General features: G+C 45.8%; 1 protein-coding gene and 1 long non-coding RNA gene across 4 annotated transcripts in view; both read right to left on the reverse strand.

Annotated features, from left to right (window-relative positions):
- The window catches only part of fars2 (phenylalanyl-tRNA synthetase 2, mitochondrial), a 132,902-nt gene that overhangs the window by 65,714 nt on the left and 42,953 nt on the right, over positions 1–24,235 (reverse strand). The gene's annotated exons all lie outside the window — the stretch shown is intronic.
- Positions 37–24,235, reverse strand: part of LOC146511937 (uncharacterized) — a 25,396-nt gene continuing 1,197 nt past the window's right edge. The window contains exons 1-2 of the long non-coding RNA XR_014875948.1: positions 23,905–24,235; positions 37–15,540 (exon numbers count right to left, since the gene is read on the reverse strand). The exon at positions 23,905–24,235 is cut by the window's right edge and continues 1,197 nt beyond it. This is a non-coding gene — a long non-coding RNA (uncharacterized LOC146511937). The remainder of the gene's footprint in view (positions 15,541–23,904) is intronic.

A 24,235-nucleotide genomic window follows, 5' to 3' on the forward strand; every position in this document is an offset into this window, starting at 1 on the left:
GCTCTCTCTCTCTCTCTCTCTCTCACACACCTGCGCTCCCTCTCTCTCTCACACACACACACACACACACACACACACACACACACACACACACTCTCTCTTTTCTCAGTTATTGTGAGTCTTCATTGATCGGAGGGCAAAGCTCTGCTCCCGTCTCTCTCTGTGAGTCCCTGAAGGCAGCAGATGGACTAAAGCTGCTGTTTGTGGCTTTGCGGCCCTTCAGCAGCCATGGCCGCCTCCTCCTGTGTGTAAACGAAGCCACGTGCAGACAAAATGCCCAACAAGAGTTTGGGCAGCTGAGCCCGACTCCTCAGACTCCTTCAGGTTCATCTTCACAGAGCAGAGGATGGATGGAAATCAGCGCGGTGGTATAAAACGGTAACAGATACAGTCATCATCGTTTCATCAGGATTAATCAGGCGATAACTCATAACCAATGAGCTGCACTGCAAAAAAGGAATGCAGAGAAATAATTGCTCTGTCTTGATTATGTTGCTTCCATAATTGCTGTAAGCCATAATTGCAACTGAAAATAAATTTCCATGGATTGCACAGTAATAAGCGGGGGTAGAGACCGAGTCCAGCAGGACTGCACTCTGAGACTGGAGAGCAGGCTGCCGGCCAGAACAGTGCTGCTATCGATTCTGCAAGTCTGTGAAACTCTGCTGGAGAGGTGAGCAGCGTTCCTCCTAACAACATTCCCACATTTGATGAGAGTCAGAGGTGGACTGCACCGGCCCCGAGTCGCTCACAGGTGTTTGTTTGGGTGGAAGACATCCCAATAAAATCCTGGAATTTCATCCTCAGAGCCGGAACTCAGACGTGAGCACGGTGCACGGGTCAAGCTCCGGAAATCCAGTTACCACAGGTGAGTCCAAGAGGCCACGACCCCAAACATCAAGCGGTAAAACAGACACAGAGGCCCAAACAGCTTTTTTGTCGGGGTGTAAACATGTTTATTTCTGCTGTAAGGCTTTAACATGGCAGTGTGGGGGACAGAGCCCCTGCTGGACAGCAGAGGAACTGCAGCGAACTGTAAACACGAGCCTGTTCAGGTGTGTCAGTCGGAGCTGCCATCAGGTGTTTTTGTCTTTCATAAATCGAACGTCTGACATTTATTATTATTGAAAACCTGAGCTAGAGCACAACCTCAGAGTGATTAAACAGTTCAAATGTTCACACTGATGTTTTCTACATAAACACTCTGAAATGACCTGAAATGACCTCTGAGCCCGACGCTGTCAGTTTCAGAGCGCGCCATCACCACTTCCTGTCAGTCACGGCGCTCGAGATGCTTTTCAAACGGCTGATTTTTCGTTTCAGAACAAAACTCTTCAGCTGCTTCGAGGCAGGTCAAAGCGAAGGGCAAAAGCGCTCGGTGGAATAAAGGATTATGGGTAAACCCGAGGATTTCAGGCGTTCTGGCCTGGGACCCAGATGAGAGGGAAGGCGTTCCTCTCCCTGGGATGGAGACTAATTGAGACAAACCTATTTCCTTTCTGAAGCACAGACCTTCCAGAAATAAAAAAGTCTACGACCCCGTCAGGATGGAAATCCACAGTTTAAGAAACAAAGAGCGGAAAATTTTCATCCAGAGGGAGGAAAACATCTGGGATTTAACTCCGAGGAGAAGAATCCGGCTCTGTGCTCATCTCTTAAGCTACAGAGTTTACACTGACGACACAGAAACGACATCAAATAAAGCATCCAAAGTCTAAACCATCACGGATCTGGGTAAAAACAGCAGGAAACAGGAAACACAGATAACGGCTGCTTCAGAATAAAAGCCTCATCTCCAGAGGATAAAACATGACTTATAGTCCCTAATGATGTCACAGAGGGCACTTCCTCACACGACACATCTGGTTTCAAAGATGAAGAAATGAAAACAATCAACCTGAATCTGTTGAACCAGTGACCACAGGGTGGCACGCAGGCTGATGGGCGGGCCTTTGGACGTCCGCAGGTGTTTAGCATGGAGTTAGTTAAGGCAGTGGCTCCACCCCTGAGTCGTTTGGTACGTGAGAGTTGAGGCTCAGGTGTAAAATTTATGGTTTTCAGGGTTTTTATCGTTAACTCGGTTTACCTGGGTCTTTTCTCTCGTGTTGTAGTTGTGCGTCTTATTTTGAAAGAAATGCTTAACATTACCACAGCGAGCTGAGAGCATTAACCCTTTAAAGCCGGTCAGAGCAGCACGCTCTGTTTTGCGTAACTATTTTTAAATCCCGGTAGCTCTGCAACCACGTGAGCTAGTGCAATAATTTTTTTGCATATGAAACCGGAGAAGTTGTACTTACATCTTATGCCATCAGCTTGTCCTCGGTCACAGTTTCCTTCCACATATAGTTTTGCAAAAACTGCATAAAAAGCACTTGCAGCAACAAAAACATAATATTCCAGAAACACGCTTTGCCGATCCGATCAGCTGTTTGTAACACTTCCTACGTCCTTCAGCGCGAACTTTTGCATGTCCGCCATGACCTGCCCGACACCGGAAGTGACGTCATTTTTGCGGAAATGTAGTTTTTTTTTTTACCATCAAGGCCTCATGAGTCTATACTGGTGTTTTTAAAAGTTATGTTTGACTTTATGACTTTCTGTGTGGTTTCTGGGATGCTTAGGACTCATATTGCACTGCTGGAAATAGTTTATTTTGATGCATATGCTGCTTTTTTGCAAATTTGCACTATAATATTTATTTTCGTTTTTCCTGCAGTGTATAAAAATTGGTGTATTTCAAAAATAAAACTATGAAGACACTCAAAATAAATTTCCTGTGGTGGGAAACTAGTTTGTGCAACTTTTTTGTATTTACAGTTTTGAGGGATAAGCCTCTTAAATTTCTCTAACTAGAAATATATGTTAAAAAACAAAAACGATTTTACATTTTTTTGTAGTTTATTGCACTTTTTTGCAATTTATGTAATTACTATGCACTTAATGCAGACATATTATTAAAATTTAGGCTGTAATGGTTGTATTGATGTATAGCAACTTGAAATGCTCCCAAAAATGGCTCCACAGCATGTAAAAATATAATATAAGCTCTGGCGGACTTGGTTCTATGGTCGGTCTTAAAGGGTTAACTCGGTTTACCTGGGTCTTTTCTCTCGTGTTGTAGTTGTGTGTCTTATTTTGAAAGAAATGCTTACACGTTACCATAGCGACCTGAGAGCATTAAGTATCAGTTTTTTCTCGGTCGTTTTATTTTGTTGGATTTATCTGCCACACCTTAAAGATGGTCTGTTGGGAACCGCTGTGTTAAGGAACTGGACACGATGGCTTCACTGGTGGTTTAAAGGAAAAAACCCACAGACACCAACCAGGTTCACCAGCTCAGCTCATACATTTATTACTGCATGTTAACCAGGTGAACAGCATCATGACTGCAGCATCTTTACTATGTGAAGTGCTCGAGGTAGCCGTCACTGTGAATAAATCTCCAGTCTGAATTCTGTCTTTGCTCCATTAGACCAAACTCAACATTAGAGCAAAGATAAAAGCTCGTCATCGATTCACGCCGAAGGTTTGCCGATGAATCGAGCTTCAGATCGGGGCGTCCGCCTTCAGGAACACTCGTCTCCACTTTAATCCCATCTTGTTAGGTCCGTGTTTCACATGTGAAGGCTTCAAATCCCTCTGAGCCGCCTCCTCCTCCGCGTGGCTGAAGAGGATTTAAGCAGTGAAATCAATACCGGCTCACGGCTTTTAACTGGATTAGACCGGCCGCTGTGTCACATGGAGCGAGAAGGTAATCAGCCAATCAGACGTTGTTAATAAAAGCTAAAAGGTAAAAGCTTGTTGCCCTCGGGACTTCGGTCGGAGGAAAAAGGTTGAAATGCTGAACAATCAGATTTGCTGTTGAAGCTCCAGTTTGGTATGATTTCACACAGTGTTCCCGAGGACACGGAGTTCCTCCGGAGTTTCATAAATGGGAAATACTCAAATAAAGCACTCGAGCATGCACTGCTGGCGCCACTTCCAGGGTGCTGTGGTGGCTGTGAAGTGAAACTGGAGTGAAAGATTGCAAATCCCAGCTCATTAAACCAGGACCAGGACCAGGTTCTTCCTCTGGTCTTCATCAAACAGCCGGAGCTGCCAAAAAGTTTACAGACGCAAAACAACCAACCAGCTCCACCTGCATGAACACAGGTTATCGTTCCACCGAGTCCGTGAAGAAACTCAAAGAACTCGCAGCACCGACCGACAGGGAGAGATTCGATTCTTATCTGTTTTGCATAAATCTGCAAAAACAATTAGCTGTGTGGCGGCGGCAGCAGCGGCGAGGCCTCGGGCCGTCATTCGGCTTTCAGACTCATTTTCTGAGGTCAGCCGCTCGGCGAGAAGTGGGCGGAGAGGCCCGGGATGTAATCCCGCTATTTTTCTAAACATTTGTGAGTTGCGGCATTCAAATAGCTGTCTGTTAATGGAAAACACACCCAGGGGTACACACACACACAGACACACAAACACACAGACACACACAGACAGACACACACAGACAGACACACACACACACAGACACACACACACAGACACACACACACACAGACACACACACAGACACACACAGACAGACACACACACACACAGACACACACACAGACACACACAGACAGACACACACACACACAGACACACACACAGACACACACAGACAGACACACAAACACACACGTGGGTGGACGCAGAGCGAGCTGCAGAAGAATTACCTGCTTTGATTGGAAATGTTTCTGCTTATTATGATGATGTGTAACCTCCCTGAACCCCCGTGGGAGCGTGAACGAGTACACGCCGCGCCCGTGCACGCCAACACGCAAACACACTTCCTCCTTTACATCCTGGTCCCGTCGGTCCCGGTCCAATCAGCAGTCGGGGGAACGTGGTTTCTATGCTGATGAGCGCGGGGTCGTGGGGTCGAAGAGGATGAGGGACCGCACTGGAATAAATCTCCACTTCATGATAGCGTGCGATCAATCAGACTCACGACACTTCTCCTCCTCATCCTCCTTCACCTCCCATCTCTGTCTCCTCTGCATGTTTCCTCCCTCTTTTATTTGTTCACTAGTTTCCCTAAAACTCTCCAGCATCCTTCCTCTCGCGTCTTTCTACTTCATGTCAGATTGAAGATCTTTCATCTCGTCCTCTCGTCTCTATCTGCCTGCAGTTTTGATTTAATGAGCAGAAACTGATTAAAATCCTGACTGACGACTTTTATTCCACAAAGAAAACAGGACAGAGCTCTTACTAAGACAGGCAGGACGCATCATCCGGCGGACTCCATTATTCACTGATAATTCACCGATGAACACCCGTCATCTCCAGAGAGCCCAAAGACGGTATCTGGCCGCCCTGCAGCTGTTCAAGTCCAGATGTTATCTTTCCTCTCTGCCTGCAGCCAGTTGTAGTCTTTTCCTGGAGCTTGTCAAAGCAGTAAAACGGCCCTTTAAAGGGTCTGTCCACAGAGTGACGTTTATTTCAGAAGCCTTGCAGTCGATGCTTCGTCATGCATTAATAGATGTGGTTTTGCTTGGTTTATTGAGCGATGAGCTCCAAGTTGTGCTGAGGTAGTTTGCAGTGCAAAGGCTTTAGGATGGAATGAGAAACCTTCCAAGTCTGAAGGTGGATAAAGCTGCAGGACCACTCTTACTGGGCATGAGCTGCTGCCTCAGTTTGATCGGTTCAAGTATCTCAGGCGGTCTTACTCACGAGCGGAGGAAGAGTGAAAGTGATGATTGCCAGATTGATTGGTTTAATTGTCTGCTGTGGTGAGGAGAGGTCTGAACACCAAGGTGACACCAAACCCCCGAGGTGCAGGTCAAAAGGATAAGATCGAGGATACAGGACGCAGAAAGCTTCCTCTGAAGGCTCGACTCTCTCGTAGACATAGGCTGAGGAGCTCGGTCACCCAGCAGGAGTAAAGACACCGACAGGAATCTGACTGGATGGATCCTGAGTGACGTGTTTCATGTATGACCAACCAGGAAGACAACCTGATGCAGATGCTGGTGGCTGGAGATGAGGGCGCCTGGAAAAGTGTCATGTATGTCTGTGGGAGGATGATGGATGGGTGAATGGATGGATGATGGATGGGTGAATGGATGGATGATGGATGAATGGATGGATGATGGATGAGTGAATGAGGGATGGGTGGTTGATGAATGGATAGATGAGTGGATGAGGGATGGATGAAAGGATCAATAGATGGATGGATGATTGATAGATGCATCAATAGATAGATGGATGGATGAGGGATGGGTGGTTGATGGAGGGATGAATGGATCGATAGATGGATCAATAGATAGATGGATGGATGAGGGATGGATGGATCAATAGATAGATGGATGGATGAGGGATGGATGGATCAATAGATAGATGGATGGATGAGGGATGGATGAATGAACCAATAGATGGATGGATGATCGATAGATGGATCAATAGATAGATGGATGGATGAGGGATGGATGATCGATAGATAGATGGATGGATGAGGGATGGATGAATGAACCAATAAATGGATGAGGGATGGGTGGTTGTTGAATAGATGGATGGATGATTGATAGATGGATCAATAGATAGATGGATGGATGAGGGATGGATGAATGAACCAATAGATGGATGGATCATTGATAGATGGATCAATAGATAGATGGATGGATGAGGGATGGGTGGTTGATGGAGGGATGGATGAATGGATGGCTTGAGCTCCATCACAGTAGCCTCTGTTGCACACCTTCCATGTTCACGTCTCGGGTGGAGGTGGTGTTTGGTAGCTGGATCCTTGAAGGTGGAGAGCTCCATGCCTCGGTGGGAGACTCGGTTCAGCTCCACCCACTCCCTCGTATGTTTTCCGGCACTCTTTAGGTTTGTGGTAAACTGACGCCTCCTTTTTCCTTATTGTTGGCCTCCAACAGTTTTACTCCAAAGAGCTGATTTTGCAGTGCACACTGCTCCGGGTGGGGTTGGGGGTCCGGCTCCTTACTGCTCCCAGCCGGGCAGCAGCTGTTCCCACGGCGACTCCTTCAGATTCAGTTAAGGTCGCGTCCAAGGTTGTCTTTGTACTTTCAGATCTCTCGTTTCTTTATGTGCTGACGGTCTGGTCCAGATGTGTGATATGAAGTTCTCTGACCTTATTATAAAGACCTAATAACTAATAAGTGACTGTAAATAATCTGCATATTTGCATACAGACAAAATTAAGTATGTTTCTCTCCCCTCCTCGCTCCTCTTCTTCCTCCCCCTGTCTGGTATCAGTTCCTCCTCCTCTCTCCTCATCTGTCTCCATTCCCTCCTAATTATATTTGCCATGAATATATTTATGACTGCGTTATTAGAGACTGTGCAGCGGTGGTTGTGGTTTTAAGCTGCAGGATCTTGATTAAGCGTAATGATTACACAGGCCGCCGTGACAGAAAACACACTTTGTAATTGGACGGGGTGACTGCAGGTTTGTGCAGATGAAATCTGAGACTTCTTAATGGCTCCAGAAATGACTGTAAAACCAGATTCTCCCAATATCCGATTTTCAGTGTGGAGAGAAACGCTTCGTAACAAGAAGAGCATTTCTCTCATGGAGAAATATCGACCTTTCTGAAACCTCTGGAATATAATTCAGCATTATAATGCTGCATTAAAAGAAATAAGTGCTTTTATCTACAATAAAAACATCCTCTTGAACCAAGGCGTTTCTTTGAACACACACTCTTTGTGAAAGAAAGAAACTCAAATATAACCCCTGAGGTTTAGAAGAAAAGCAGCCTGAGTGATGTCAAAATCTGGGATTGTTTTCATTTCGAGCTGGACAGAATTGCCAAACTATGGGAACTAAATGTAGTTTATAAAAGAACAAACAGGTGGGAATAATTTGCTTTTACATGTTATTTCAATATTAAATAGGAGTTCATTATTCTCAATCTCAACAAAGTCTCAAAAACCAGCTGGTGATGAAACTGCAGATATCCAATATCTATTCAAGCTGCAAGCAACATCTGACCCAAACAGTCCACAGGCGACTGTAGGACTTGTTTCACATCGAGGTCTGCAGCATTCATTTATGCACAGCTCTCTGAGCTCTGGACTGTTGCAGCAGTTTTGGCTCTCTCAGCCGTTCTGTTGCAGATTTGCTGCTGTGCTTGGACCACCGTCCTGTTCATGACCCAGTCTGGACCAAGCCTCAGCATTTAATGGCCTCAGTATTAGCAAAGTGATCTGCAGGACATCCTGTCTCTTCCCTTTACACCAACCACCTGTGTGTTTATGTGTTTTCTAGTTAAGTTTTAATAAATTACCTTTCATGTTTTGTGATTACTCAGTCTTTATCACTCACTTTGAACCAATTTGTGACAAATGGGGGCCTGTCCGGGATTCAGAATGGGGGACTTATCTTCCTGAAGAGAAATAAGCATATCTCTATCTGATTAATAACTTTCACAGAAACCTACACTGTATTTATACCTCATTAGTCATCGTGGTGTGAAGAGCTGTGCTGTTTGTCAAGCGTTGAATCTCATCCATAAATTTTAGATGAGTGGAGGCTTGCAGATGTTGAAGCGGTTTATCAAAGAGCTTTAGGGTGTGCTGCCTGCATCAGCGGAGTTCAGAGTTGGATTTGGCGAAGAACCAGCTGTCAGGGGCTTTAGTGCAGATTTATACACTGGAGGTTCGAGGTGCAGGACGGGTCTATGAGCTGGAGTCCTGTGGGCGGGTGACAGATCTGAACTGGGGGGGTTAGAGGTTTATGATTGGTGCTGCAGGTTAACTCGCTGCATACACTTAAGGGCGCACAACTGATCGGCTCACTGATAATCTGAGGTGCAAATACGGCTCTAATCCAGGGTTAAAGGGGTGTGAGGCAGTATTTTGGTGTTTTACGACCAATCTTGAATACATTGACCTTAACCCAACCACGTTATTCCACTGGGTGTTTGGATCAGGTTGATCTATAAAGTAGGAAATCATAAAGTAACTGAGCCGGTTTATAACCAGTGCTTAAGGGGAAATTTGGGTTTCTGTGAAGGGAAGGTTACACTGTTATAGGACTGATTTATGAATCGGAGGTTTTACGCTGTGGACTGGTCCATAAAGTGAGCTTTTATGTTGGTATGAACTGGAGATTTTGGGGTATAACGCTGTCTGTACACCTGAAGTTTCAGGCTGGTGGGCTTGTTTACAACCCGAAGTGTCACAGAGGTCAATAAGATGCAGATTCAGGCTCCAGACTCGAGGAGTCATCGGGTATCGAGTGTCGGCGAGGGGAGTCCTCGCCTTTTTGCCACATCAGATCTGAGGTTCTTGAGCCCGTCAGCAACCACAGGGATCAACAGCGAGAGCCTGAGAGATGCTGCACATCACCCAGAGCTGCCGGCGGATTAACTGACGCTGCGGCTAATGAAGGGCTTTCAACATAAGAAGAATCACACATCTGAACCACGAAACAGCCAAGCAGCCGAGGGGAGAGACGGCAAAGACGCCCGAATGACGATCAAGAGCCAGTCTGAGTGTGTGTGGGCGGAGCATCACTGAACTAAGCCGCAGTGTGGCGCAGACGTCAGCCAAAACAGATTGCATGACACCCATCGAGGATAGATGGCCCGAGAGCAAGTATCAGTGTGTGTGTGTGTGTGTGTGTGTGTGTGTGTGTGTGTGTGTGTGTGTGTGAGTGTGTGTGAGAGAGAGAGATGAGACAACCCTCTCCCCTCCCTCCTTCTACTCACACACAGCTCTGCAATGCCGGGCCTGCTCCCTCAGCCAATCAGGAAGGCTATACAAAAGAGCGGCGAGGGGTGGGCGGACTTGTGTGTAGCTGTATCGCCGTCTGTGGATGACGTCGTTGTTTTATGATCACATGACGCCAGCACTGACGCGTTGGCGTGAGTAATGTGGCATCTGCATGCAGACTGATGTGTTTATGGGGATTTGTCATCAGTGAACAAGAACATGTTCGTATAAAGTAACATCCTGTCATCACGCTGACAACCACCAGCTGAGGAAAAACTTGGACGCAAACATCTAAATCATCAGAAACTACTCGACCAATGAGCATCGGAGACACCTGAGGACACCGGACTAAACCACCACGAAGGCCTTTTTCTCTCGTGTGGTTCGTCCACTCTGCTCTGAATCAGCTGATGAGTTTGTAAATGTGCATTTTTCTCCATGTTTTGGTTTCTTTTCACACACAAAACTCAAAGTGAACTCCAGCTAGCTGCAAACCACATGAAGCCGTTCAGTCCACACGCTGCAAAGAACGCAAAAACAGGAAGAAGCTGAGGCTACGCATGTGCAGTGAGGACGCGGTTAGCGCTGCAACATCCCAGGATACAAAGCTACAGGAAGCCATTTAGCTCAAACTTGTAGCAAACACCTGACAGTCGAGTCGAATTTAAACAGACTGAACTGTTGTGGTGTGAAAACATCTGAAAAAATAAAAAATAAAATACTTTCAAATAACAGTGAAAAGTTAGAAAGTGAGGCAGCACACTGGCACGGTGGTTAGCACTGTTGCCGCACAGCAAGAAGGTCCTGAGTTCAATTCCACCATCAGGTCTTTCTGTGTGGAGTTTGCATGTTCTCCCCGTGTTTGCGTGGGTTCCCTCCGGGTACTCCGGCTTCCTCCCACCATCCAAAGACATGCAGCTTGTGGGGATAGGTTAATTGGAAAATCCAAATTGTCACTAGGTGTGAATGTGAGTGTGAATGGTTGTCTGTCCCTGTGTGTTGGCTCTGCGACAGACTGGCGACCTGTCCAGGGTGTACCCCGCCTCTCGCCCTATGACAGCTGGGATAGGCTCCAGCACCCCCCGCAACCCTGAAAAGGAGAAGCGGAAGCGAATGGATGGATGGATGGAAGTTAGAAAATGATTAGAGAAGAAACCAGCCATTAGAGCAGGTACTGAACCAACACTACAGACAACAATAAACTTAAAACACGAGTGAATGTGTTTCACTTGGTGAGAAGCAGAAAACATTGAACTATAGCAGCGTTTAATTATCAGTAAATACTGAAACCCAGTGGGATTCCCAGAGTCCAGAAAAACTCGGCATGAACACCAAACAGAGCAGACAGCAGATGCACTTTGGAAAACGAGGAGCGACGGCGCCAAATGGATCCCATGATGGGCACCAAAGTAACACCGTTAATAACAGTCCAAAATAAAGCACTGAATCTGGAGAATAGTGGACCAGAGCAGGGCAACAACACACGTTTAGAAAACCCCGAGAATATCTGAACTCAGATGAAACAAAACACAAAGTGGAGCAAATCACGAGGTCGTGAAAAATTCAACCCCCCCAAAATAACAACGAATATCTGAGACGCTAATAGAAGTCGAGCGAGTGGCCGTGCAGCCTCGCAGAAGAACCTCGGAGTAATTACATGAAAACTTGATGGATTATCATTGAAACTTGTGCTGATTGTGATGTTATTTAATATGCATTCACTGCGTTTATGTGCATATATTTTGTTCTTTGCTTCCCACAATCTCATTTGCTATTTGTCAAACTCCAATTCCAACACGCCCTCGTTTTTCATTCACTTCATATCTTCCCTCCTGCTCTTTGGCATTCGATCACTCCACACTTTCAATTATAGTTTCTGTCCCTCTTCACCTCCATCACTTCCTCCCCTCTTTGCTCTCCATTTACATTTTTCAACCACCTATTTGTCGCTCTTTTATCCCCCCGTCCTCTTCATCACTCTTCTTCCTAAACTGATCCCTGCTACTTCTTCTTTCCCTTCGGCACATTTCCACCATCAATCCTTTCGTCTCTTTTGATTCGACCTCGGCTCGCTCTCTCACTCCATCATCCTCCTTGTTGTTCAGATGAATCCTGAATATCAGTTTCAAAGAAGAATCGTTTCATTGGCCATCGTCCACCCCGAGCTCCTCCCTTTATGTGGCTGTAAATGAAACATTTCTATCAGATTGTTGCAGATAATTACAAATACTCCCTGTTTGCATTTCAAAATAAAAGCCTGATGCCAAGAATAAACAGAAAATTGGTTCTTCCATCAGCCCCAGTTTCAGACAGCTACTGTATTGGACCAGTTAGAAAAACAAGTTAATGTGAAGGCCTCGGAGGCTCGTCTTTTCACCTCCCCACGTCTCACTCAGCCACACTCTCATCCGTCACCATTAGCAGTCCTGAATAGACTATTGGCAGCCTCCACCAGTCTCCCAACGCTATGATTTATAGATGGAAACTCTGGCTGGCAGCTCTCGAGGAAGGAAATATGACTGCAGTGTAACATGGGAGTCAGACGGGCAGAAAAAAGGGCAAATGAACCTTTGCTCATTAAATAACTGAACTCAAAATGATCATCTGCTCCACAAATGTTGCTGTTTTTTACATTCATGACTTTGTGCTGGTGGACACACTTTAGGCTTTAGGCTCTGCACACATAAAGGAAATAACTGTAAAGCACTGTAGATTTAGACTGAGAAAAATACTGTCTAATGAATTATTCATGTGTAAGGACGTTAGCTACAAACAGAAAAGTGGAACATGTTGAGCTTTTCTCTAACTGAACCTCCAAACATTAACTTTTCATGACGAACGGAACGGCTGCCTTCATGGTGGCAAAACTGGGATTAGATAATCCAGTGGGTGCTGGACAGTGTTGGGCAAAGTACTTTGACTAGTTACTTCTTCAAAAAAGTAACTGAATTAGTAACTGAGTTACAAGACTCTAAAAGTAATTAACTACTTGAAAAGTAACTATTGCGTTACTTTAAAACTATGTTGAACCCTCTGGGCTCCAGGGTATAATCGGCCATTTTAACCACTTTGATGTTTCCTCCACATTTACCTTTAAAAACTATTTATTTGTCTTGTTTGGTGTCATCAGCACAACCTCACGTGTCTGAATCTACAGTCATGTTTTCATTTTGACAAACTGTATTAACACAACTGATCTAAAATCAGACAAAAAACATAAAATCAGAGTAGAAAAAGTTATTTTTACTGTAACAACCACAAACATGTTTAATGATCATATTTCATAACTTTAAATGCAAATATAAATTGTCAATTTTAAAATCCTGTGCACAAGTTTTCCAAACAACAAAGTTATTTGCAGCCATTTACCTTTTACCCTTTTTAAAAATAACCATTTCAAACTGTTTACAGAACAATCAGCTGTTCTTCAATAAGACGCCACAAATTATTTGTGCCTCTCCAAATATTTCTGTCCACTATAAAGGAAACATCACAGCTGATACCTGCAGGTCTGACAGCAGCAGGTGTGTCACTGCTGTTTCTACCTGGAGACAGCAGTCGCCTCATTGTTCTGACACACAACACAAAACTATCCACAGCACTACACACTAACTACACAAGACAACACATTAACTACACACTCCAAACAGCTAAACGTCACAAATCTCTCACATCTCAAAACTCGCTCTCTTCCTAAACAACCAAATGTCATGTTGCCATATCATTTTTGGTCCACATGGTGCATTTTTCCACCAACACAAACGGGCTGTTTTTTGTTTTTGTTTATGTTTTGCTCATAAGCAGAGAGGTCTCACTGCTGTCCTTAGACAATAGACATGAAACAAACACGCGTATATCTTGTTTATCATGACTCTGGTTTTACTGGCCATCAACACAGTTTATAAACTGGTATATGTCACCTTGTTGCTTTGTCTGTAAGTGGTCATGTGATTGACCACGACTCCTTTATTCTTCCTCAGTCAAACAGCAGAAGTCATGTGACACTGATCACCGTCCGCGGGAGAGCGCAGCTGCTTAAAGCTGTAGCGTCCAGATTACTTACAGCTACTTCCTGCAGCTGATATAAGAAGCTGTAAGCTGAACACAGCTTCAACCGTCTGTTTGTTGAAAAATAGTAACGGACCACGTTTTCTTGTTAGTAACTGTAACGGCGTTGTAACGATAGGAATAGTAATTAGTTAGAGTTCTCGTTACTAAAAAAAGTAGCGCCGTTATTAACGCCGTTATTCCCATCACTGGTGCTGCTTCACTTCATCCACAGCTACAGACAATAAGAGACCACGTATGGAAGCCATCGCTTGGCCATCAAACATGAACGCAGTCCAGACGTCCAGTTAGCTGAGGTGAAGGCTAGCACACAGCTAGCACCTACGGACATTTAAACATGGGCGTCTACAGGGGCCGAGCCACTGCTGGAGCCTCTGCTGGACGTTAGAGGAACTGCAGCTTTTCAGGCCCAGAGGTCATTGCACGTCTGTTTTCAAGCTTCCAGTATCAGAAGTGTCATCTCTGACAGCTTCTGGATGTTTATTATACAAGCTGCGTCACACAGGCATGGAGGCCGGTCATTAGGCGTTTTCATACAGCGCCACATCACAACAGTCACCTGAAGGTCCTTGGTAAAAACCCTACAATAACGTAAGGATAGGAAGCCAGTCAGTGGGGAAAAGTGTGTATATATGTCACTGGGTGAAATCAGTCAAAGAGGTCTGCCGAGGTCGCGTGTAGGTGCATCGAAACGCCAGCTGGTCCGCAAAACTCTCCAAATACCTGCCAACCGTTAGCGAAACTTGAAAACGTTTTTCTTCAGAGTAGAAGCTGCAACCAGCAAGTTTCAAAGAGCACAACCTTTACTTTGAAGGTCTCCGTTCCAAGTTTCACTGCCACTCGGCGAGCAGACGGCGAGTTCCAGCTATGCCACAGAATGGTCGCCTTCAAAGTAAAAGATGCGACTCAGCACTGAAACCACTGTTTGAAAGAAAACCCTGAAATCAGCGTCCTTGACCACTATGAGGAATCTCCATCCACTGAAGTAATCAGTGCTTATGTCATGTATGTCATCACTTTAGGACAAAGACCTTCAGACGGCGTGCTGGACCGGAGCACGCCGTCCAGTGTTTGCTCGTCCATGTGTGACAGGAGAGTTCGTATGACTCATCCCTCCTTCATTAAAGTTTCCTTCACAAAGTTGCAAAGTGCTGATTGTACCAACACAGATGGATAAATTTCATTCTGCGTGGCAGAGTGTCGCTCTGGATCCAACCGCAGACGTGTCTGAACTCTCAAACGTGAGCTCTCCCAGCGGCGCCGCCTCGGCCTCCAGCAATGAATATGGATCACGGAAACAATATATGAAAACAGTCTGCGGTGGCCGCCTGTTATTGAGCCGTGCTCCTGAATTAGTAATGAGGGCGGCATAAATTATGCAGCGTGATTAGTAACCAGGCAACGTGCAGGTTTACCTCGCCGTTTATAGATCAGTGGGGTGGGAGGGGCGGGGGCGAGAGACGGATCCAGAGGCCCGAGAGGGAAAAACAGTTAAATCAGCCCAAAGCAGGCGGCGTTAAAATGGATGTCAGCGTGTTTCAGATTCAGTTTTCAGTTGTGGACGCGACGCTCGCAGCATGGCGATGAAACTCGCGCTAATTAAAGACCCCCGAGAGCAGCCTGCATGAGTCCCTGTGACCTTTATCTCTGAGAGCGAAACACCACCTTAAGAAGTTTTGATCACATTAGCGTACAGGTGCAATGATGTTTACCTGTGGAATATCTCCACAGATAAACATCGTCGAGGGACGGATCCTTGGAGTAAGGCGTCCACGACCGAGCTCGATCGAGCCGGCGTGGAGGGAAAACGTGAAAACAGTCTGAGGAGCTGATTTATTAACATCCACCATCAGTCTACACCTGAAGCTCCACCTTCTGGTCCCCGACCTCTGACCTCGTGTTTGTGCTGTTGGAGCATTTTTACTGAGGTTAGCTCACAGCTAACTCTACCAGCATGGACCCTGTACAGTCACTTCCTGTTTTATTTTGAAACGACCCACGGACATTTTCCACAGTTTGATTTATTTTGTTGGAATGTTTTTAGTTTTTTCTGGATTTTTTAATTTTATTTTCCAGGTTTTTCGTTTGTTTGCCACACCTCCTACCCGAGTACGTAATCAAACTGAGATTGTTGCCCGGTGGTGACGGCTGCTGTCGTGATGGGTCTACGCCACGAGGAGGGAATAAAACGAAAGGCAACACCACCCAACACAAAGAGCTGCAGGTTTGTGGCTCCTCAGAATAAAACAACAACACCATCATCACTTTGTTTTTACTTCAGTCATCGCCTTCCTGAGTGGGCGACGCACACAAACGTGACTCATGAGTCCACAAATACTGCAGTTGTTCTTTTCCATCACGATACCCACTCTACGTGAACGCAGACACTCAGGTACGTGACGCTGCTGCCCACTGCTTTCCAAAAATTCACCTCCTCCTCTCACTCCGTTTGTTTTCCTGTTGATTTCACCCGTGCACACACACACACACACACACGCACACACACACACCCTGCAGGTGTGCGAGGCGATCGGCGGCGCTGCAGAGATCAGGCTGTAATTACAGCTGGATTACTGCGAAATGGCCGGGCTTTGGCGAGGTTACGCGGCGACGTGTTCACACAGCTTATCTGCCTGATCCTCTGTTTAGTGGAGGTTAAGACACTTTGCCATCTACACGGCGATAATCAACAGTCCCCGAACACCCGGCGAGGTTTCAGATGGACTAATGAGAGAGGCCGAGAACTGCGCCGGTTAGACAGAGGAGGAGGAAACGCGAAGACGGGAGAATTTCTGCAGTGACAAACGAGAAAGTCACGACAAAGAGACGGAGACGGACGTCTTCGGTCCGTCCCAGGAGGACGGCTTCAAAGAAGACGCCATCAGTCATCAGCTGATTCCTGGATGTGATCAGACTTTATCTGAAACACGTTTTACATTAACAGCTACAAATACTCAAAAAGGAGTTCGTCAATATTTAAGCGCTTCTTTTTTTTTCCCTTTTTTTCTTCTTTTTTTTTTCTTTTTTTCCTTCTTTTTTTTCCTTTTTTTTTCTTTTTTTTCTTCTTTTTTTCCTTTTTTTCCCCTTTTTCTTCTTTTTTTCTTTTCCCTTTTTTTTCTTCTTTTTTTTTTTTTTTCTTTTTTTCTTCTTTTTTTTTCTTTTTTTTCTTTTTTTTCTTCTTTTTTCCTTTTTTTCTTCTTTTTTTTCCCTTTTTTTTCTTTCTTTTTTTTTCTTCTTTTTTTTCCTTTTTTTTCTTCTTTTTTTTTCTTTTTTTTCTTCTTTTTTCCTTTTTTTCTTCTTTTTTTCCCTTTTTTTTCTTCTTTTTCTTTTCTTTTTTTTTCCCTTTTTTTTTCTTCTTTTTCTTTTCTTTTTTTTTCCCTTTTTTTTTTCTTCTTTTTTTTCCTCCTGTCCCATTTAAGCGCTCCTTTAAACCTCCTGCCCGTCCTGATACACATGATTATGACAAAGAGTTTTTAAAAACGCACGTGTTCCTCTAACCAGAGCAAGTTATTGTGGGAAATAATGACTGTATAACCAAGACGTGATTCATGATCCTGCACGGTCTCCATGAACTATGACCTTATGAACTCTGGTTTGACCTGTCCAGTGATTTTTTTAAGTTTCAGCAACGATTTAGCTACAATGCTACGCTGTTAGCTTGATATGTTTCTCATCACCAGCTAATCTGAGCCACGACTCCAGCTTGTGTCCTGGTTTTACTCCACATGAACCACAGCAGTGCTGCAGTTACCATCCTGCTGCCACTCAGCTCGGAGGGGCGTGGCCTCTGTGACTGACAGCTGGACGGTGACACAGGTGGCTGCTAGCTTCACCTGAGCCGGACCTCTGGACCGTGTTTGCGCTGTTGATCATGTGACCAATAACATGGCTACTGTGGTCACGTCTCACTGAGTGGGTGCAGGACAGGACGCCACCTGCTGGTCAGTTTCACACAGACACTGTAGCGCCTTCGCTAAGCAGCGGCTTCTTAAATGGCTCTCGTTGCCCTTTGACCTCCCTCGGCAGCAGCCGTTGTTCTCTGCCTGAGCTCGTCCTCATCGCTGCTCAGATTTAACCCTTCGTCATCCACGCCGGCTCCGTGTTTTTCATTAAAAAGCGGGACCATACGGGGGATAAACTGCGTCCTCTCCGGACCACAAACTGGCTAATGAGACTCCGCACCGTCGCCAGCAGGAGGAGGGAAATCCCCTCAACTCCAACACACCTCCACACACACACACAGCACAGAGTGTGTGTTTGCGCGCCAACATTTCTGTGTGTGCGTCTCGTGCAGATCTAAGTGTGTGTCTGCCTCTCCATCTGTCTGCCTGCAGCACAGTTGGGAACGTTGGGGTGAAAACAGTTTTCCTGCTCACGCTGATGCTCACGTATCTGTGCTAAAGGACGTGTTTTGTGGCGTGTACGTTTGGAGTGGCTGAGGAAGGCTGCAGGGAGGGACGTGGTGCCGAGGCGTGCTCCGGGTAAACTCAGGGATGGCTTCCTTCACGCCTCTCGTGAACCATCTGTCTTCTGTGTCCTGACTGGTTGCTGTTTTCAGAGGAGAGTCCCTCACGCTTCACGGAGCAGGACTGCTGAGCTCGCTCTCCTGCCGTTGTCGGCGCTGCCCTGTAAACACTGCAGCTCTGATTAGCTGCAACAGTCCAAAGGTGCTTCATGCAGTCAGGAGGACACACCTCGGTGTTAGAGACGAACCCCAGCTGGCTCCTGTGAGTGGGGACGAAGAACTTCCTCCCACAGAACGAGACTCAGTAAAGGGCGACCATCTGGAAGGTGAAGGGAAACGTTCCCAGCCGACCTTTAATCCACAATAACCTCAGCTCATATAATCCAGAGTTTCACCTCCAAACTACGAGTAATCTCAGAGTTACGGCCTCAGGAGACATCCACAGCTAACTCTCAGGGCTGAAGAGAGGACACGAGCCTTGAAGCTTTACCCAGAATGCACTATGATCAGAAACAGATCAAACGCTTTGAAGACGCTGCAGTTTAGTGAAACTGTATCCCAGGATACTGATGCTCAAAGAAAAAGCAGATGTTTTCAGTCTTTAGGTGGTGACACAGAGTGGGCGTGGATTCAGCCGCAGGTTTTAAATCGGATGTTTTTAGAGATGAAACTTGAACGTCTCACTCTACAAACCTCTAAAGGAAAGCGCTCCGGTGAGGTAATGAGATACTGCGAGCTCTGTGAGATATGACGGGTTTGATCATTCAACACTTTTTATGAGAGGAGAAGGATTTTAAATCAATTCTGGATTTAACAGGAAACCAGTTTGGGAGAAACACGTGTGCCTGTCGAGTGCTCTCGCTGCAGCGGTTTGGACTTCCAGCGTTTCTGCCTTTGACTTCAGTTCAGTTTTATTTATACAGCAGCAAATCACAATAACTTTATATTGTAAGGTCGACAATAATACACACAGAGAAAAACCCAACAATCATATGACCCCCTATGAGCAGCACTTTGGCGACAGTGGGAAGGAAAAACTCCCTTTAACAGGAAGAAACCTCCAGCAGAACCAGGCTCAGGGAGGGGCGGGGCCATCTGCTGTGACTGGTTGGGGTGAGACAAGGAAGACAGGATAAAGACTTTGGACTTGTTTATTTAATATTCTCGTTTGTGTTTAGTCCCGAGTTCTGGATCCTGTTTGGTTCTCTTCAGGTTTATTTACATTCTCAGTTCGGTTCTCTGGGTTCTGCTTTGGTTAGAGCATCTTATCTTGGTACCATGCATCCCCCGACCCTTATTGTTGAGTCTTTGTCTGTAAGTGAATCCTTGTTTAGTTACTTCCTGTTTTATTTTGGTAGTCTCTCGTCTTTTGTGCGGTGTGTTTAGTTTTTAAAAGCTGCCGTCCTGGTTTTGGATCCACTTCCTGCCTCACTGCTGATCCATGACAGACATGACGGATTACAACAGTCCCGCCTGGAAGTGATGAATGCATGAAGTAGTTGTTCAGCATCACTCTGAGACCCGACACGTCTAATTATTGAGTTATTATAATGATAATAATTGTATCTATACTGAGCACGTTTATTGAATGTGCAGATTAAAGGACGCTCAAGTGTTTCCTCCCATCGAGCAGCCGCTGAATGAGCAGGAACTCAGGGTAAATATAAGATTCTCTTTCAAAATAAAACCCATGAAATAACACAGGACATTGTTACAGAGACGCACAAATGGAAGTTTGTGTTCAAAGAGCCGACGAGCTCTACGGGGATGTTCAGTTTAACAAGAGCAGGAAATCCGCTCCTAGTTTACCTTCGTAGCTCCGCCCCCATCTGGGACCAGAGAGGAAAATCAAACCGTTTGTAAAAGGTGAGATTATAATTTTGAGTGGCGTCCAGCGGCCTGGGCGGTACGTGGGGGCGATGAGGGGTTCAAACGTGTGGCTTGATGCCGACGGTTTGGTGCTCGGCCTGAACGCTCGCTGCGACGCCACGTTCTCCGGTCGGAGCAGGTTTCCCGTGTGTGCACAGGTGGCGTTACAGCTAAACGTGTTCCAGGGTTCGACGTCACCGGCGTCCTGCTGAACCCTTCATGTTCCATCTCCTGTTACCGACTCCTCCTCCATATTTGTTTTAATTACTCTGGCTCGCGTTGACCTCTCCTTGTCATTTACTCCCACCGATATCAAACTCCTCGACCCCTCCGCGCTCTCCACGCCGATTACAGCGACACCTCGCTGACCTTTCCTCATTTTCTCCCCGCGTGCTGACAGCTCTGAAAAAAAGAAATAAGACGACACGTCTAATGGCGTCAGGCGTGATTAATCGCTGGCAGAGAGGTGAAGTGATTCCAAACAGTGATTCAACCTGAGCGCTGTGTAATGAGAAAAGAGCCCGGCTGCCTATTACCTTAATAAAGATGTCTTCCATGTTAATTAGACCGACAGAGCCGAGTGAAAGATGTGTGTGCGTCCCCGAGGACTCGCTGCTAAATAACGGCACGCGCTCCCTCTGCAGGTCCAGAAAAACACGGAGTAATAATTAATATCACAGATCGGCGGCTAACAGGGCCCAGCCTCCCTCTGATGAGGTAAGAGCGCCGCTCCACACGAGGCTCATTGGGACAGGAAGTCCTGGACAAACGCGACGCCTCAGACTCGTTCTCCGTGATCTCCGTCACACCTGATAGGTGCACAGGTGCATCACAGTGAACACCTGAGGCACAGCTGGGTGAAGGAGCACATGCAGAGGGCTGGTGGGACAGAGGAGGATGCTGGGAGGTGAGAGTGTGTGGCTGAAACACACCTGTTAACCCTTTAAAACCGGTCGGAGCAGCACGCTCTGTTTTGCGTAACTACTTTTAAATCCCGGTAGCTCTGCAACCACGTGAGCTAGCGCAATAATTTTTTTTGCATATGAAACCGGAGGAGTTGTACTTACATCTTATGCCATCAGCTTGTCCTCGGTCACAGTTTCCTTCCACATATAACTTTGCAAAAACTGCATAAAAAGCACTTGCAGCAACAAAAACATAATATTCCAGAAACACACTTTGCCGATCCGATCAGCTGTTCATAACACTTCCTACGTCCATCAGCACAAACTATCGCATGTCCGCCATGACCTGCCCGAAACCGGAAGTGACGTCATTTTCGCGGAAATGTAGTTTTTTACCATCAGGGCCTCATGAGCCTATACTGGTGTTTTTAAAAGTTATCTTTGACTTTGTGACTTTCTGTGTGGTTTCTGGGATGCTTAGGACTCATATTGCACTGCTGGAAATAGTTTATTTTGATGCATATGCTGCTTTTTTGCAAATTTGCATCATAATATTTATTTTTCTTTTTCCTGCAGTGTATAAAAATTGGTGTATTTCAAAAATAAAACTATGAAGACACTCAAAATAAATTTCCTGTGGTGGGAAACTATTTTGTGCAACTTTTTTGTATTTACAGTTTTGAGGGATAAGCCTCTTAAATTTCTCTAACTAGAAATATATGTTAAAAAACAAAAACAATTTTCAATTTTTTTGTAGTTTATTGCACTTTTTTGCAATTTATGTAATTACTATGCACTTAATGCAGACATATTATTAAAATCTGGGCTATAATGGTTGTATTGATGTATAGCAACTTGAAATGCTCCCAAAAATGGCTCCACAGCATGTAAACATATAATATAAGCTCTGGAGGACTTGGTTCTATGGTCGGTCTTAAAGGGTTAATCAGTGCTGAGAAAAACAACCTCACAGCAGCCATATTGTTGGTCACATGACGTCGTTATTAAAAGGCTCCAACAGCACAAACACGTCCAGAGTCCAGAGTCCAGAGTTAGCTGAGGTTAGGCTAACACACACCTGTGTCACCATCCACCTGTCAGTCAAAGAGGCCACGCCCCTAATATATTATAAAATATTCCACCCACAGAGAGTGTGTGTGGGGCTGTAAACGTGTCTGTTTTAACACGGGAGTCTGTGGGCCTCACTGCTGCCTCTGCTGGACGTTAGAGGACCTGCAGCGCCGTCTTATTCAGACGTCGATGCTCAGCCTGTTTTTCCTTTCAGCGAATGAAGGCAGAGGGAAAACCAAACAACAAGACTTTTATTACTTTATCCCAAATATTGACCTCCGTCCAGCAGAGCTACATGGATCGTGGATGCAGGTGGAGAGCAGAATGAATGATCACAAGTTTGTCCAAAGAGTGATCAGTAATGAGCGTGCTCAGTGATGTCATCGTCCTGCAGGGCGACTGTTCAGCAGCAGGCGTCCAGGGATTCGCTGATGGTTTATGTCAAACGTCCCATCCATGCCGGAGTCTACTCGGAGAGCTCGGAGCTCAGGTTTCCCTCCGGTTTCATTAAACGAAGCGCCGAGCAGAAGTCGACTGTGCTGCTGTTTCCAGCGCTCCGGTTCATGACAGCTGGCTCTGCATTGCAGCATTTCATCGCTGCATGCAGGAGTGAAAATGAGTGTCTGGATGTGAAAAACGACGCGTTCACACCGAGCTATCACTACAGCGCAGACTCTGCTTCAATGAGGGAAACGGCTTCAAAGCTGCTGAATCATTTTAGATTTATGGGATTTCAGGGAAACTTTCCAAAAGGACAAATCCCAAAGTGTTTCCCATTCTCAGACTTCTTCACCATCAAATCCTGGAAAGAAGTAGATGGAGAATAACTCGGCCCGAGAGCTCAGCACCAATCATGCTGAACTTCTTGACCTAAAGATCTGGATCAGACAGCGTTAGCAGGAAATGCTCCCGTTTAGTATTTTTGAGGTGTTACAAGCACTCTGATTGGTTGAAATGTCAACATGTATCACTGTTATCTGATCTCTGATCAGGTCAGCGTTCTTCAGTCAGTGAGGATCGTCACGTCAGAGGAACATTTAATAAACTTCCAAGAAGAGGAGTTGGGCGATCGTGGCTCAAGAGTTGGGAGTTCGTCTTGTAATCGGAAGGTTGCCGGTTCGAGCCCCGGCTTGGACAGTCTCTGTCGTTGTGTCCTTGGGCAAGACACTTCACCCGTTGCCTACTGGTGGTCAGAGGGCCCGGTGGCGCCAGTGTCCAGCAGCCTCTGTCAGTGCGCCCCAGGGTGGCTGTGGCTACAATGTAGCTGCCGTCACCAGTGTGTGAATGTGTGGATGACTGGATATGTAAAGCACTTTGGGGTCCTTAGGGACTAGAAAAGCGCTATATAAATACAGGCCATTTACCATTTAGCTGCCATCAAGAGACGGCTAACAGGGCGATCGAACTAGGACACCTCCTGGGTAAGGTGTCCCGGGCGTGTCCCACGGTGGAGGCCCCACAGTAGACCCAGGACGCTGCAGAGATTATATCCCTCAGCTTGTTTGGGAACGTCAGCGGTTCCCCCTGGAAGAACGGGAGGAAGTGGATGTCAAGAGGAAGGCGTGGCCTGCTTAGACTTTCCCCCATGACCTGGACGGACTAAGAGATGGATGACACCATCAAATGAGGACTTTTATTGGTCCGCTATTGACAAGAAAACGCTGAGAGACAACTGGAGTAGGAGAGCTTCCAAGGTTGTTCAGTATTTCCTTTTGTTCAGTATTTTCCAGACGTCCTGGGACGGACATCTTCGGTCCGTCCCAGGCGGATGAAAAAAAAAAGGACTTTTTGGGATCCCTCCTCCAACACGTTCTCACTCCCAAAGTGTAACATTTTACGCTAGGTGACAAATCATCAACATATTACGTTTTTGGCTACCCACCACGTTCCTAAATGACGACCTCGGAAAAATGAGGAAATATGAGAACCATATGGACTCAATCTACACATGTTCGCTCTTTTTCTTCAAATCGCTTAGAAACACGCTATTTAACATCATTAAAGTCATGGTTAAGCTCAGGAAAAAGGTTATGGTTAGGGCTAGGGATAAGGTTAGGTTTAGGGCTGGAATACAGGGCTGGAACGTCTATTACTGCGGGAGCGTCATTGCACTGGATTTCAGCCATAACCCGCCGCGTAC

This window comes from Neolamprologus multifasciatus, chromosome 9 (genome assembly GCF_963576455.1).
Source record: "Neolamprologus multifasciatus chromosome 9, fNeoMul1.2, whole genome shotgun sequence".
Classification (NCBI taxonomy): domain Eukaryota; kingdom Metazoa; phylum Chordata; class Actinopteri; order Cichliformes; family Cichlidae; genus Neolamprologus; species Neolamprologus multifasciatus.